At 50.1% G+C, this 13,444-nt stretch overlaps 1 protein-coding gene across 2 annotated transcripts in view; it reads right to left on the bottom strand.

Moving 5' to 3' along the window:
• ASAP1 (ArfGAP with SH3 domain, ankyrin repeat and PH domain 1) overlaps positions 1-11,986 on the bottom strand; it is a 335,803-nt gene extending 323,817 nt beyond the window's left edge. For both annotated transcript variants that reach the window (XM_052651849.1, XM_052651850.1), the window contains exon 1: positions 11,900-11,986. The gene's annotated coding sequence lies outside the window, so the exon portion shown is untranslated. The remainder of the gene's footprint in view (positions 1-11,899) is intronic.
• Between the last annotated feature and the right edge of the window lie 1,458 nt (positions 11,987-13,444).

Raw genomic sequence — 13,444 nt, 5'->3', positions numbered from 1 at the left:
CCAGTCCTAGGCCTCACCCGCCCGGTCCATTCGGTCCAAGGTACCCAGAGTCAGCTTCCCCAAAGACCAAGGGTCACATCACTGCCCCGCCGTAAGCTTTCAATGGCTCCTCAACAGCTTCCAAGATAAAGTCCCAGCTTCTGGATGCGGCTCCTGATGTCCCCTGCAGGCTCAGTGCATCCCTCCGCACACAGTGGATTCACCAAGGCTGAATCACTCGGTTCCCAGCATAAACCGTGCGGTTTGCACCATCCACCCCTCACTGAAGTGGCTCCCTACACCTGGAACTTCCTTCTCTTCCCACCCCTCTTTTTCTGGCTATTTTTTATTCATTATTTAAGACTCAGCTCAAGGATTCCATCCTGGAGCAAGTCTTCTTGACCCTCTGTGCAGGGTGGGGTCAGGCATCCCCTTCGTAAGGACTCAGTGATACCTTATTTCCCCTGGGATCACACAAACCACGCTGGCTCACAATTTACTGCACACGTCTGCCCCCAGTCGTGAAGGACAATGCCACTGTACACCATCACAGCTGGCACATAGTAGGCACCTACTAAAGAAGGAGAGTGGGGATAGGCAGGGACAATGGGCGGGGCAACAAATCTTATGGTGCTCAATGACTAAAATAATGACTCACAACAGGCAGGATCAGGAAAGGCTTCACAGAGAAGGGACATTTGAGCCATTCTTTAAAGAGCTGTGTATTTGGTAGGTGAAAAAAATAGCAAGACTGCCAAGGTATAAACATGTACAAATTGGTGGTGATTTCAAATAGGGTGCTGGGCTAAGCACAGGGTTATTAGAGGACGGTATAGTGGACCCAGAATCACTCAAATGTTATGTGACATGGCCAGACCCTTGTGTTAAGATTGGGTATAGGGGCTAACAAAACTAGGGTGTTCAGCATCTTGTTCCTCCCATCTTTCTGTTCAAACACACTCAAACATGTTCTCCCTAAGCAAGGCCCCCTCATGGCCCCAAGATGGCTGCCATAGTGCCAAGTATCACATGCCAGCCCTACTACATCCCATAGCAAAGGTCCCATGGTGTAGTCTAAGCCATGGTTTTTCCAGTGGTCATGTATGGATGTGAGAGTTGGACCATAAATAAGACTGAGTACCGAAGAATTGATGCTTTTGAACTGTGGTGCTAGAGAAGACTCTTGAGAGTCCCTTAGACTGCAAGGAGATCCAACCAGTCAATCCTAAAGGATATCAACCCTGAATATTCACTGGGAGGACTGATGCTGAAGCTGGAGCTCCAATACTTCAGCCACTTGATTCAAAAATTGGAAAAGACCTTGATGCTGGGAAATATTGAGGGCAGAAGGAAAAGCGGGCGACAGAGGATGAGATGGTTGGATGGTATCACTGACTCAATGGACATGAGTTGGCATAAACTCCGGGAGATGGTGAAGGACAGGGAGGCCTGGCGTGCTGCAGTCCACGCGATCACAGAGAGTCGGGCACGACTCAACGACTGAACGACAAGCACAGAAGAGAGGCTGTTTCTAAATGCCTCCGCTTAAGACGGCAAAAACCTTCCTCCACCCCCCTGAAAATTTCCCTGTATATTTTACAGCCAGAGCTGTGTCACGTGCCCATGCCTAAACCAATCACTGCCAAGGAGGACAAGACCACAGAGGTTCACCACTGGGGCTGGGACTGGTCTCTCTCAATGTCCCTGGAAGGTTGGGCTCCTGAAGATCTGTGTTCTGTCAGCAAAGCAAAAGGGCAAAGACATAGGATAAACAGTCAACAATGTCTTCTATAACTTCTTACCTGCCTGCCCCCGAAGTACACCATTAAACTGAGTGCAACCTGCAAACATCCGGCACCTCCACCCTTCAGCGGTTCTATTTTAGGTCTGAGGAAGTAACTGTCCTAGGAGAGGAAACTGGCTCAGAGTTATGACGGGAAGGTCTATAAACACTGCAGTCTGCTTTTCTGGATCCGGACTTCTGTGACGGTCGGGGGTAGGAAATAGCAGGGATGCCTGAGTTCCAGATAGAGACCCCGGACGCTGTGGTATTTTACCTGAGAGTTTTGCCTGTCTCCTTGAACAAATATTTGAACAAATATTTTCCTTAGGCCTCTCTTTCCTTAGGGACAAAAAGGCCTGGCGTGCTGCAGTCCATGGGGTCGCAAAGAGTCAGACACGATTGTGTGACTGAACAACAGGCCTCAATGATAAAAAAAAATAACCAGCACAGAGGCTTCCCTCGTGGCTCAGTGGTAAAGAATCCACCTGCCAATGCAGGAGTCACGGGTTCGATCCCTGGTCCAGGAAGGTCCCACATGCTGTGGAGCAACTAAGCCCATGTGCCCCACCTACTGAGCCCACATGGGGCAACTACTGACACCCTCACACCCAGAGCCTGCGCTCAGCGACAAGAGGAACCACTGCAAAGAGAAGGCCACGAGCCGCACCTAGACAATAGCCCCTGCTCGCCACTACAGAAAAGCCAACACAGCAATGAAGACCCAGCTCAGCCAAAAAGAAATAAATAAAAAGTAATTGATTGATTAAAAATACCCCACACATTCCTATCAGAAGGACTGTGATCAGAAGTGACTCCTTCCTCACAGCCTCCACATACTAAGAGCCTGCCCACCCTGGATCATAAATTCTTAGAGCACGTTCTCCCCAAAGGTTCCCCTTTCTGCCCCAGTAGCATTTGTTATGATACAATGGGAAAACCGCTGGACTCGGGATCAATAACAACAGCTAATATTTACCCCATGGACTGTAGCCCACCAGGCTCCTCTGTCCATGGGATTTCCCAGGCAAGAATACTGGAGTTGGTTGCTATTTCCTCCTCCAAGGGATCTTCCCAACCCCTTCCCTGCACACTCACGGCCATCCATGTCTGTGTAGCTTTGCTGTGGTGAGGACGGACATCAGTCCAAAACTGCAAACAGTTCCACATCTTTCTCTTCTAATCAGCTATAAGAGGCTCTAGCCCACGGACCCTGAGTTTTCACCTTTGTCTCCTGGGTGCCTGGCACACAGCGGGATATGCAGTAAAAGTGTGTGCAGGGAAGACTCTCTAAGTTGAATTGGTCCTCTCTTTATTCCTTCCCTTGTTGATCCTGCAAATGAGAACTCATTTTTCCTTCCCCTGTTGATCCTGCAAATGGAACCCACTCACTTTTGTTTAGAACTGATTACGTGCCTGGCACTACTTTCTGTATATTAATATATGGCTTGGTTTAACACCTTTTAAAAAAAACCTGCAAGCTTTTTCAAAATTTACAGAGGAAGACACTGACGATCAGAAAAGCTAAGAGAAAAGTGAAAGGCAGATTCTCCCAAGGCCACATGAGGAATTAGGGCATGGAATTCAAGTTCAAGTCTTCAGAGGCAATGGTTGAGTGTGGGCCGTGAACACAGACAGCCTCGCTTAAAATCTTGCCACTTGTGAGGTGTATGACCTCGGAGAAATTAGTCCCTGTGTGTCTGTTTCCTCCCACATAAAATGAGGAGAGAAAGAGTACCTGTTTCACAGGGTTGTTACAAGCATTAAACAAATTCATAAGAAAGCTGCTTAAAGCAATGTTTGATGTGTATTAATGTATGATAGGGCTTTCCAGATGGCGCTAGTGATAAAGAACCTGCCTGCCAATGCAGGAGACATAAAAGACACGGGTTTGATCCCTGGGTTGGGAAGATCCCTTGGAGGAGGAAATAGCAACCAACTCCAGTATTCTTGCCTGGGAAATCCCACGGACAGAGGAGCCTGGTGGGCTACAGTCCATGGGGTAAATATTAGCTGTTGTTATTGATCCCGAGTCCAGCGGTTTTCCCATTGTATCATAACAAATGCTACTACTTACATCTACCAAATCAACCCAGGCATGAGAGTGACCTGACCAAAGGATAGACCCCACAGAAATCTTGATTTCCATCATCCAGAGGACTGTCTCAGAAAACAGCACGAAGGCAACACAATGTACAGATTCCATCCCATAAGGGCTCCCAGCTGCAGCTCTGCCCTCATTTGTGGGATCTGGGGGGGACCTCCCAGGGGAAAGAGACAGGAGCCATTCGGCCACCCCAGTGCCCAACTATTGCCCATATGCCAGGGGATAGCCCCTTAGTCTGCACAAGCTTTGAGAACCCCGAAATGCCTGCAGCTCTTCCCTGGAAAACCCAGGGCCCCCGGTGGTGAGACAAGGTGGAGGCGGGTGGGGAGGGGAGTCTTCAAAACAAGGTGCAGCTGGAGGACACGGGGCCCCTTCCACCTTGAGGACAAGAAAGCCCTCGTACCCTCTGAGGCTCCCTCCTCCCACATTTGTGACCTCACGCAACCCAGCAAGGAGTCAGGGTCAGGACAGAATTATCACCACCTTTTGACTCGGGTGAGGTAGGGCGCTTCCGAGAAGGTAAGTGACTACTTGTAACAGTCACATCACAGTCAATATCTAGTCAATTTCCAGACTAGAACTCTGGACTTCTGAGTCTCAATTCAGTGCTCCTTTCCATTAATCTGTCTCCCACATCAGTCATTTGTCTTTTTCGATACATACAATTCCTTTCTCTTTCCCTCTCTTCTTAAATACTTGTCTTCTCTGCACTGGGAGTTACAAAGATGAACAAGACATTTTAAGGCCCAGCTCATTCCTGCCTCCCCAAACCACTGCTCTGCAGGGTGAACACGCAGAAAGTGTTCAAAGTGCTTGCTGCTCTGAATCACATCTTTGCTACTGGTCTGATAAGGATTCTGGTTTTCTTTTCTGAAAATGGCAGTTTTTACATTTTTGTAAGTGTTCTTTCTTTTCCTCGTTTGCAAAAGAAGACTCAGAGTATTAAGCTGGCTGGTCTCTGCTTGGTGCCTGCAGGACAGGACAGCTGAGAACCCTCCATAAAGCCACAACCCCACAGAGGTCCCAGCCTCCTTTGAAAGTGGGCCAAAACGATTCCTCTCTCCAGTGCAGAGAAATGACAAGAAAGCACATTCTGCCTCTGGGTCTGGATGGGGGAGAAAAAGGCTTCTGTGCAAACTCTGAGGCCCTAAGTATGGACGCAGAGCTCAAAGATACTGGGGTTAAAAGCATGGACTGGGGTTAAAAGTCTCCGGTTCAGCAGTTAGCACAGCAGCATTTCCAGGACCTAGGAAACCCTCAGATCCTTGGCTGAAGCACAAAACCAGCTCTGTAAATCCTCTTCTGCTACCCAGGAAAGGTGGGGTATGAACCACCTTGCCCTCCAAATCGGAAGATGCAGGAAATGGGAGAATAGGCTCCTCCAGAATTAACATAACAGAGCAGTCTGAAAAAGAGTATCAGTACATTTTAAAGTAAAGATATGAAATAAGAATGAAGAATTCTCATGGAAGAATAAGACCCAAGGATTCAAAACCAATGGATTGGAAAGAGAACCAGAGGGAATTTCCAGAAGTAAAATGGAGAGTCATCAGAAATAGAAACTCAGTGACGAGAAAACTGAAGAAACGTGGTGACGTAGAAGCCAAGGCTCTTGATTCCTCCTCCCTGCCCAGTGCCTGCCCTTGGCCTGCGCCCAGCACGAGGGGACAAGAGGAGTAAGCCCGAGCCCCCACCCGCGCCCCTCCAGATGCTCAGTCTGAAGGGGAGGCAACCAGACCAGCAAGTGCATTTCCATACAGGACGGCTGTGATGATCTTGCATTTCTGCACTCCCCGTGCGGGATGCTTTTCCTCCATGATTTCGGTTCGGTACAGAAAACTGCGAGGATGCCAGGAAGGTGGGGTCCGTAGCAGACCCCAGCATCTTCTGGCTTCCTCTGGGCCATCCTGAATCAAGGTCACAATCACCATGGAATGTTGAGCCCTCTTCTACTTCCCCCCTTCAGTCTGTAAAAATCCTATTTGGAAATGTCAATACGAATAGTACAAGGAACACACATGCCCTTTACCCACCTTCATCGATGGTTAATATTTTACTCCTCTTGCTTTTTTTCCTTTCTTTTTCCTCCCATGTAATTTTTATGTATTCAGAAAATACATATAATTATTTTCTGAACCATTTGAGGGCAAGTTGCCTATATGATGGTCTTTTACTGAAGTGCCTTTCTGCATTTCTGACGGACTAGGCAGTTGGAATTAGCAGATGAAAACTGGTAGATATAGAATAGATAAACAATAAAAGTCCTACTGTATAGCACAGGGAACTATATTTAATATCCTGTGATAAACCAAAATGGAAAAGAATATGAAAAGATATATATATATATAATAACTGAGTCAGAAATTAACACATTTTAAAGCAACTATATTTCAAAAAGAAATATTATTTGTATTTTAATTTTTTAACAATTAAAAGAAGACTGTAGCTGTAAGAGGGACAAATGGCCTATTTTCTTTAATTAATTTTTATTGCAGGTAGTTGCATTAAAATGTTAAGATTCTACTGCATAGGAAAATGAATCAGCCACACTTATAAACATATATCCCCCCCTTTTAGGTTTCCCTCTCGTTTAGATATCCCTCCCACTCAAAAGGATAATTATTTTATTACAAAACTACAATGAAACAGGCACCCAGTATCATCCCATAAGCAAGAGTTTTATAAAGGCAGATGCCTTGCTGGAAAAACGCATGATGAGTCTTGATGAGGGAAAGACGAGCCAGTCCGCAGAAACCACAAACAGGCCAGACCCTCTCCTTCTTGTCCTGCCCATGGATGCCTGGTGTGGGCCTGGTTCTCGGGAAGCCCCGCGACATCTGGGGGACGCGCTGACGGTCACGCTTCTTTACTCCAAGCCTAACCAGACTTCCACCTGGTATCCCTCCGTTGCTCATTTCTGTTTTTCTAACGCTGTGCACTTTTTGCATTTCCTGACTTAGACCGGTAAAGGAAGGGGAAACGCCAAAAATACTACAAGACCAGCTAGCTGGTGGCACTTCGAAGGGATGGGGGTCGGCAGGGGAAGCGCAGGCAGTGAGGGACCTCGGTCTCCCTGCACTCGCCATGGTGCTGGCTGGCACAGCTGATGGGGGCCCCCTGGCACTGAAGGTCTCCGGACACCATCTGGAGAGTAGCTGGGACAAGAGCCCATTTTCTTCCAAATAACAGGGAAGATGTTCGCAATCTGGTCTTAATCAGCCCCTCGCAGCGACGCGGCTACACGTCCCATCATGGTGCGTTTCCTTTACTCTCGGAAGATGGGGTCGCCTGCCACAGGCCACGAGGAGGCCGGGCCTTGGGATGCCTTTTCCCCTTTCGGTTCAGACAGATTTGTCCTGATCAAACCACACGCCCTCTCCTGATGTCAATGGCCTGCTTTGGGAACAGGAATGGCTAAGGCTAGGGACAGTAACCGTAGCTCAGGAACTGAGGTTTTAACTGCACAAAAGGCACACGTGTTGGGGTTCCCGCCATCCTGGGAGATCAACCCCAGGCAATTTTAAAGAGAGGACCGACTCCCCTCAGTCTCCACTTCTTTTTGGGAGTGGATGCCAGGTAGGGGGGCTGGGGGAGGGTGTTCATGGGTTGGTTAGTTTAACTGATTCATGAAATGGGGTAAAAAAAAAAAGTGAATGTCCTGAGTTGCAAGTGAACAATCTGGCCTGCAGCCTGAAGGATGTGCAGTGAAGTGAACCCTCAACTCTGACTCCCCACATAAAGCCGGGCATCGACAAGACTTTGAATGAAGGAATGAATAAATCTCAATGAGACACTGAAATACTTGGAAGGGCAGTGAAGATACAAGTAGAGACTGACTTCCATCCAGGTACCACTACCTCCAGAAAGATGTCCCTGGCTTCCCCTCCCTCACTGGGTTAGGGGCCTTGCCCCACAGCCCCCATAACATCTTCCCCTACCAGCCTGAGAAGATGTCCATGTCCAAATCCCCAGGAACTGTGAATGTGTTAGGCTACACAGGTCACCCGGCAGTGGGGAACTAAGGCTGAAGATGGAAATAAGGTCACTAATCAGTTGACCTTAAAATAGGGAGATTATTCTAGGGCTTCCCAGGTGGCTCAGTTGTAAAGAATCTGCTTGCAATACAGAAGACCTGGGTTTGATCCCTGGGTCGAGAAGATCCCCTGGAGGAGGAAATGGCAACCCATTCCAGTATTCTTGCCTGGAGAATTCTATGGACAGAGGAGCATGGTGGGCTTCAGTCCTTGGGGTTGCAAAGAGTCAGATACAACTAAGCAACTAACACTTTCATCCTAGATTATACAGGATGGCTGCTGTCATCAAAAGGGTCCTCAAAAGTGGAAAAGAAGAAAGAACCAAAGATGGCAGCGTGAGAAGGACTAGGACCAGCATTGCTGGCTTTGAAGATGGAGGAAGGGGTCAGAAGCCCAGGAAAGCAGGAAGCCTCTAGAAACTGGAAAAGGCTAGGGAATAGATCATTCTCTAGAGCCTCCAGAAAAAAAAGTGTTCTGCCCACACCTTGACATCAGACCCACTTCAGACTTCTGACCTCCAGCACTAAAGGAGAATAGACTGGTGTTGTTTAAGGTGTTGCCAAGTTTGTGGCAATTTGTTATGGCAGCAAGAAGAAACTAATACACTATTTATCATTATATAATAAATACACACGCATACACTAACATGGGCTTCTCTGGTGGCTCAGACGGTGAAGAATCTGCCTGCAATTTTATTTATATGCCTATCTCTCCGCTTCTGCTCTTCGCCCCCTGTGATTCACTCTTATAAAAGTAATCTCCTTAAAATGTCAATCAGACCCCACTCCTGAGCCTACATTCATCAGTTCCTCTTCGTACTTGGTGAGGTGATCGTCCCCAGCGTGATGCCCCTGCCTCCCTCTGAAATCTCACCCTCACCCCCGAGCATCCTCCCCGTCGCTCCCTTACACTCTGTCCTGCTCATCGCCCCACTTTCCTCACTTCTGGGATCACATCAAGCTCCTTCGTGCATTCGCTGATCTCCCTGGGTGGAATGCCCCCTCTCCAGCAACCTCTCTACCCGGGCCAGTTTTTTCTCGATTCTTGAGACTCCGAGAGGCCTTTCCCTGGCAAAACTAGGGCCGTCCCTACACCCCATTCCCCTTCACTTCAGTCATCATTTCGATCCCTGGTGTTTCTTTAATAACAAGCGCTAGCATCTTCCATTCATTAGAAATTGCTTTCTCCTTTGTTCTGGAATGCGAGCCCCAGGAGGGTGAGGCTGGGTCTATCTTATTCATCACTGTATTGTTGGGACTGCACCCAGTGCTTAGCATGAAGCACTCAGTACAGCCTTGCTGAATCAACTAATTAAAAGAGAAAGCGCAAGGCTGACCCTGAGAGATGAGGCTGGAAATAGAAGGCCTTGAACACAGGATCCTATCCATCTCTGAGCTCCTGGCATCTCTCACAGGGGAGCCACTTAGCAAATGTGCACGAAATGAATGAAAGAATGACTCAGGTTCCAGATGAATCTGAAAAGTGCTGTCCTTTCTCGGCAAGGTTCCCGAAGCAGCAGCTCCCTCTCCTCCTTGGGACTTCTTAGGAGGGGGCGGACCCAGGGCACAGAGCAGTTGCTTAATAAATGCCAGTGTCACTGTCACTATCGCTGACATGGGGCCTCAGTCACACAGCCCGCAGAAAAGACTTGCTCCAGCCCACGCACACTGAGTGGCTGGGAGAGAAGTGGGAAGGAGATACACAGGAGGGAAAAACGAGAACGGGGACATGGGATCCAGGCAAGACACTGAGAACTTGGAGGGAAGATACAGTAACAATGAGGTTCCAGGTAACACAGGCTCCTGCCTTTCCTCTAGACCTGCGGTCCCCACCCCTTTTGGCACGAGGGACTGGTTTTATGGAAGATAATCTTTCCACAGATCAGAGCAGGGGGGCGGAGTTCAGAATGATTCAAGCGCAGTATAGATGGTTTGGGGTCCTATGAGAATCTAATGTTGCTGCTGATCTGACAGGCAGAACTCAGGTGGTCATGCGAGCAAGGCGGAGTGGCTGTTAACACAGGTGTAGAACTTCTACCCTGAAACTCACCTCCTGCTGTGGGGCCTGGCTTCTAACAGGCCAGGGACAGGTACATGGCCTGGGAGGGTGTGAACACACCTGCTCTAGACTTCAGCCACCTGGGTGCAGTGTGGAGAGGCCCGCAGGGAGGTGCATCCTCAGGGAGGGCGAGGGAGGGTCCTATTTGAAAGTACACATTCATGTGGGGGCCTGCAAGACTGTGACTGAGTTGCAAAATCTGGCTCACTGTGGCTGGTGAGGAGTGGGGAGGAGGGAGTGAATTTCAATTTCCTTCACCAAATGGCAAGCTTTCGAAAAAGTCCTTTCTCTCCAACATTATCACACACTAAAAATGAAAAACCAGCCCTTTGGAGCTCTCATAGGGAGAAAAATAGATGGGCTGCCGAGCTCACAAGATACAGGGGGGCTGGAAGTCAAGCCTAGAGAACATCACAGAGTATATTTTGTGCTAAGATACTGCCCTTTTCTGGACCTGGGAGTTTCTACTTCGTACAAAAGAACAGAATAGAGAAAAGTCCCCCATAGAATAAGCCACCCATTTTATATTTCAAATCCATTTGCTGGGGAGAAAAAAATCCATTTGGTGACTGAAACTCCAAACACATTTAGTGACTGAATAGTAGGGGTTAGGGAATTTCATCTCTAACTCTTATCTCAAAATAAGCAGTCTGAGGTAACTGCATATCTCAGAAATAGCAAGCAATAACATAAGACAAAACAAGAGAAGGCACTAAAAATGATAAAAGTTACAATGCCAAGAAGACATATTTCCAAACTTAATGGCTGACACAGACCAGAAATTGACAGTGTAAGGAGCAGTGGTCAGGGAGTCTGAGCCCTGGCCATGTGACTTTCCGTAAGTCCCAGTCACTTCTTCTGCTGCAGGAATAATAAGAAGGGGCAGCAACAACTGCTCTCAAACGTCCTGTTTCTTCCTAAACTGTTGAGATTTGACGCTTGCAGAAGATCTGCACCTAAGATCTAACTGTTACAAGGTGACTCTCCAACTGCAAAACGGGAAAGCCCTGGGCTACACTCTGATGGACAGACAAAATTGGCCTCAACACTGAACTATGTTTTACAATCCCGAACATTACTCAGCAATCCGTGCCCGGCTGTCATTCCAGGATCCAATGTGCCAAGACAACCTGACCGAGTCTACGGGGAAGAGTGGGAGAAAGTTCCTGCTCTCTCTGATTAGTGAGGGTAAAGCTGAGGTCACGCTGAGGATGGTCTTAAGTTAGCCCTCCATCCGCCTGCGCTAGTGGAAAAATTAATTATTGAAGGAAACCGCTTTAGGAATGCCCGGGGAAGAACACTCGGGATGTATGAAACCGCAGAATACCAGACGCCAGAGAGTTTCTTTCTTTTTTTTTTTCTTTGAAACTTCACGTCGCTCTCAGAAAATGCAGCAGGTCTCCAAATGGTACAAGGAGAAAAACACAAGCCACTTTCCTGGCTTCCCGGGAACAAACCCCAAGCCCCGAATGGATTTTTTAAATTTTTCTCTTTAGTTTCGTTCGCTGTAAGCCAAGTGGTCTAGGGCCTGCCTGGCAGCGCCGAGTCCCAGCCGGGGGCCGGGGGCCGGGGGCCGGGGGCCGGGCCGCCGGCTCCAGAAACGGCGGGGAACTTTCCTCCGCCGCGCCCGAGACAATGCCGCGGTCTTTCGGAAGGGCGCCCGATCGGCGGGGCCCGGACCCCTCTCCGGGAGGGCGCGCCAAACCCCCACGGGCGGTCCCACCCTCCCCACCCCCGCGCCTCGGGGGTGCAGACCCTCAGCCCCCCAGACGGCCGAGCCCGGCCCTGTGAAGCCCAAGGCCAGCTCCCCAGCGCGAACAGAGCCGGGACCCGCCCGCCGCCCCCGTGCCGGCGCCTCTCCGCGCGGGAGCCGAGCAAGGGGGGCGCCGACGAGACCCCCGCGCGGCCCCGCCGAGCCAGCCCGAGCGCCCCGCAACTCACCGGGACCGGGCGGGCCGCTGGGCATTATTCCATCGCGGGTTCGGCAGCGGCTCCCTGGCGGCGGCGCAGACGCCTGCGCCCCGGCTCTCTTCGGCCGGCCGATCGCGGCTGTCGCAGCAGAAAGCAGGAGGCGGCGGCGGCGGCGGGGGCAGCCGGCGGGGCGGGAGGCGCGGGCCGGGGGCTGCCCGAGCGCAGAGAGCCCGCCCGCGGCGGCGGCGACGGCGGCGAGGCGCGGGAGCCGAGCGCGGCGCAGGAAGGGGCGGGCGACCATGTGCCGAGGGGAGGAGGCCGCAGCGACGCGCGCGGCTCGGACGATCCCGCTCGGCGGCGGAGGGCGCGGGCTCCAGGAAATCCAAACACTTCGACAGGAAATCGGAATCCTGACCAAGCATTCCCGGTCCCGGGGCCGCCCCGCGCAGGGGGCTCCCGCCTCGCTTAACCCTTGGCCCGCCGGCACGCAGGAGGGGAGTGGGGGGCCGGCGGGCTCCCCGACATCGCGCGGAGAGCACGGCGGCTGGACACCCGGCAGCCGACCAGCGGGGTCTCCGACCCCACGACTCCGGCGTGCGAGCTGGGCCAGTGTCGGGCCTCCTGCCTCTTCGGCCCCACACTCGCGGTGGCCTGCCTCCTCCATGCTCAGATGTAGAAGGGGTCGGATTTGTCCCCATAAAACCTTGGTGCCTTTCTAAGTCCCCCAACACCAGGAAAGGACCTTGGCCTCTCTCCCATCCTACAGAGAATGAACTTGAAATCTCCTGGCCGTTTCCCCTATTTTTCGTAAAATAAATGACTTTACCTGACTGCCACCCTCCCACCTCTTTCACTGCTTCCGCGTTGCTAATTTCCTCATGTTTCTTCCAGTGCCAGGGGGACAGGACCTTTCCAGGTCAGGATAGTATACAAATAGTATGGACAGTCGTAGTATGAACTTTGGACCCTGACCTGGGTTGGAATCCACGCTTTGTCTTTTTTCCAACTGGGTTACCTTGGGTAAGTCACTTTACTTCACTGAGCCTCGGATTGCTGAAATGTGAAATGAGGTGGTCATACTGCCCTCATAGGTTTGATTTGGAAACCAAACGTTTAGACCAGGACTGACACATTGTAAATGCTCGAATAAATGATAACAATGATTGTCTTTACTACAACAGACATCAGAGAGGTGAGGGTTTTAATTGATGGAGTGTGTGCTGTGCATTATCTATACCTACTTAAAAAGCCTCCAAACTTCATTTCCATCCTTGTCACCTACTGATTTTTTTTTCTTTGCAGCATTTCAGCAACTGCTGTCTGCAGAGGAAAAGGTTAGCAGCTATGAATCCCTTCTGGTGAAATCTGAAACTCCACAAACACTACAGAATTTGGTATTTTGCTCTTAACCTGAGACTCAGGACACTGTGGGGGTTTGTTACAAAGTCTGAAGAGGTATTAGGAAGTTTGAGAAAACCAAAGTAAATCTCCATGCAGCCGGGCCTGGACTAGGTGGGCCAGTGGGAGTGATTCATTGTGGTTTCCCACGGAAATGCCACATTCGGGGTTTTTCTA

Source organism: Budorcas taxicolor, chromosome 14 (genome assembly GCF_023091745.1).
Source record: "Budorcas taxicolor isolate Tak-1 chromosome 14, Takin1.1, whole genome shotgun sequence".
In the NCBI taxonomy this organism is placed as follows: Eukaryota; Metazoa; Chordata; class Mammalia; order Artiodactyla; family Bovidae; genus Budorcas; species Budorcas taxicolor.
Note: the sequence above shows the minus strand (reverse complement) of the source record. Positions and strands in the feature narration are given on the sequence as shown.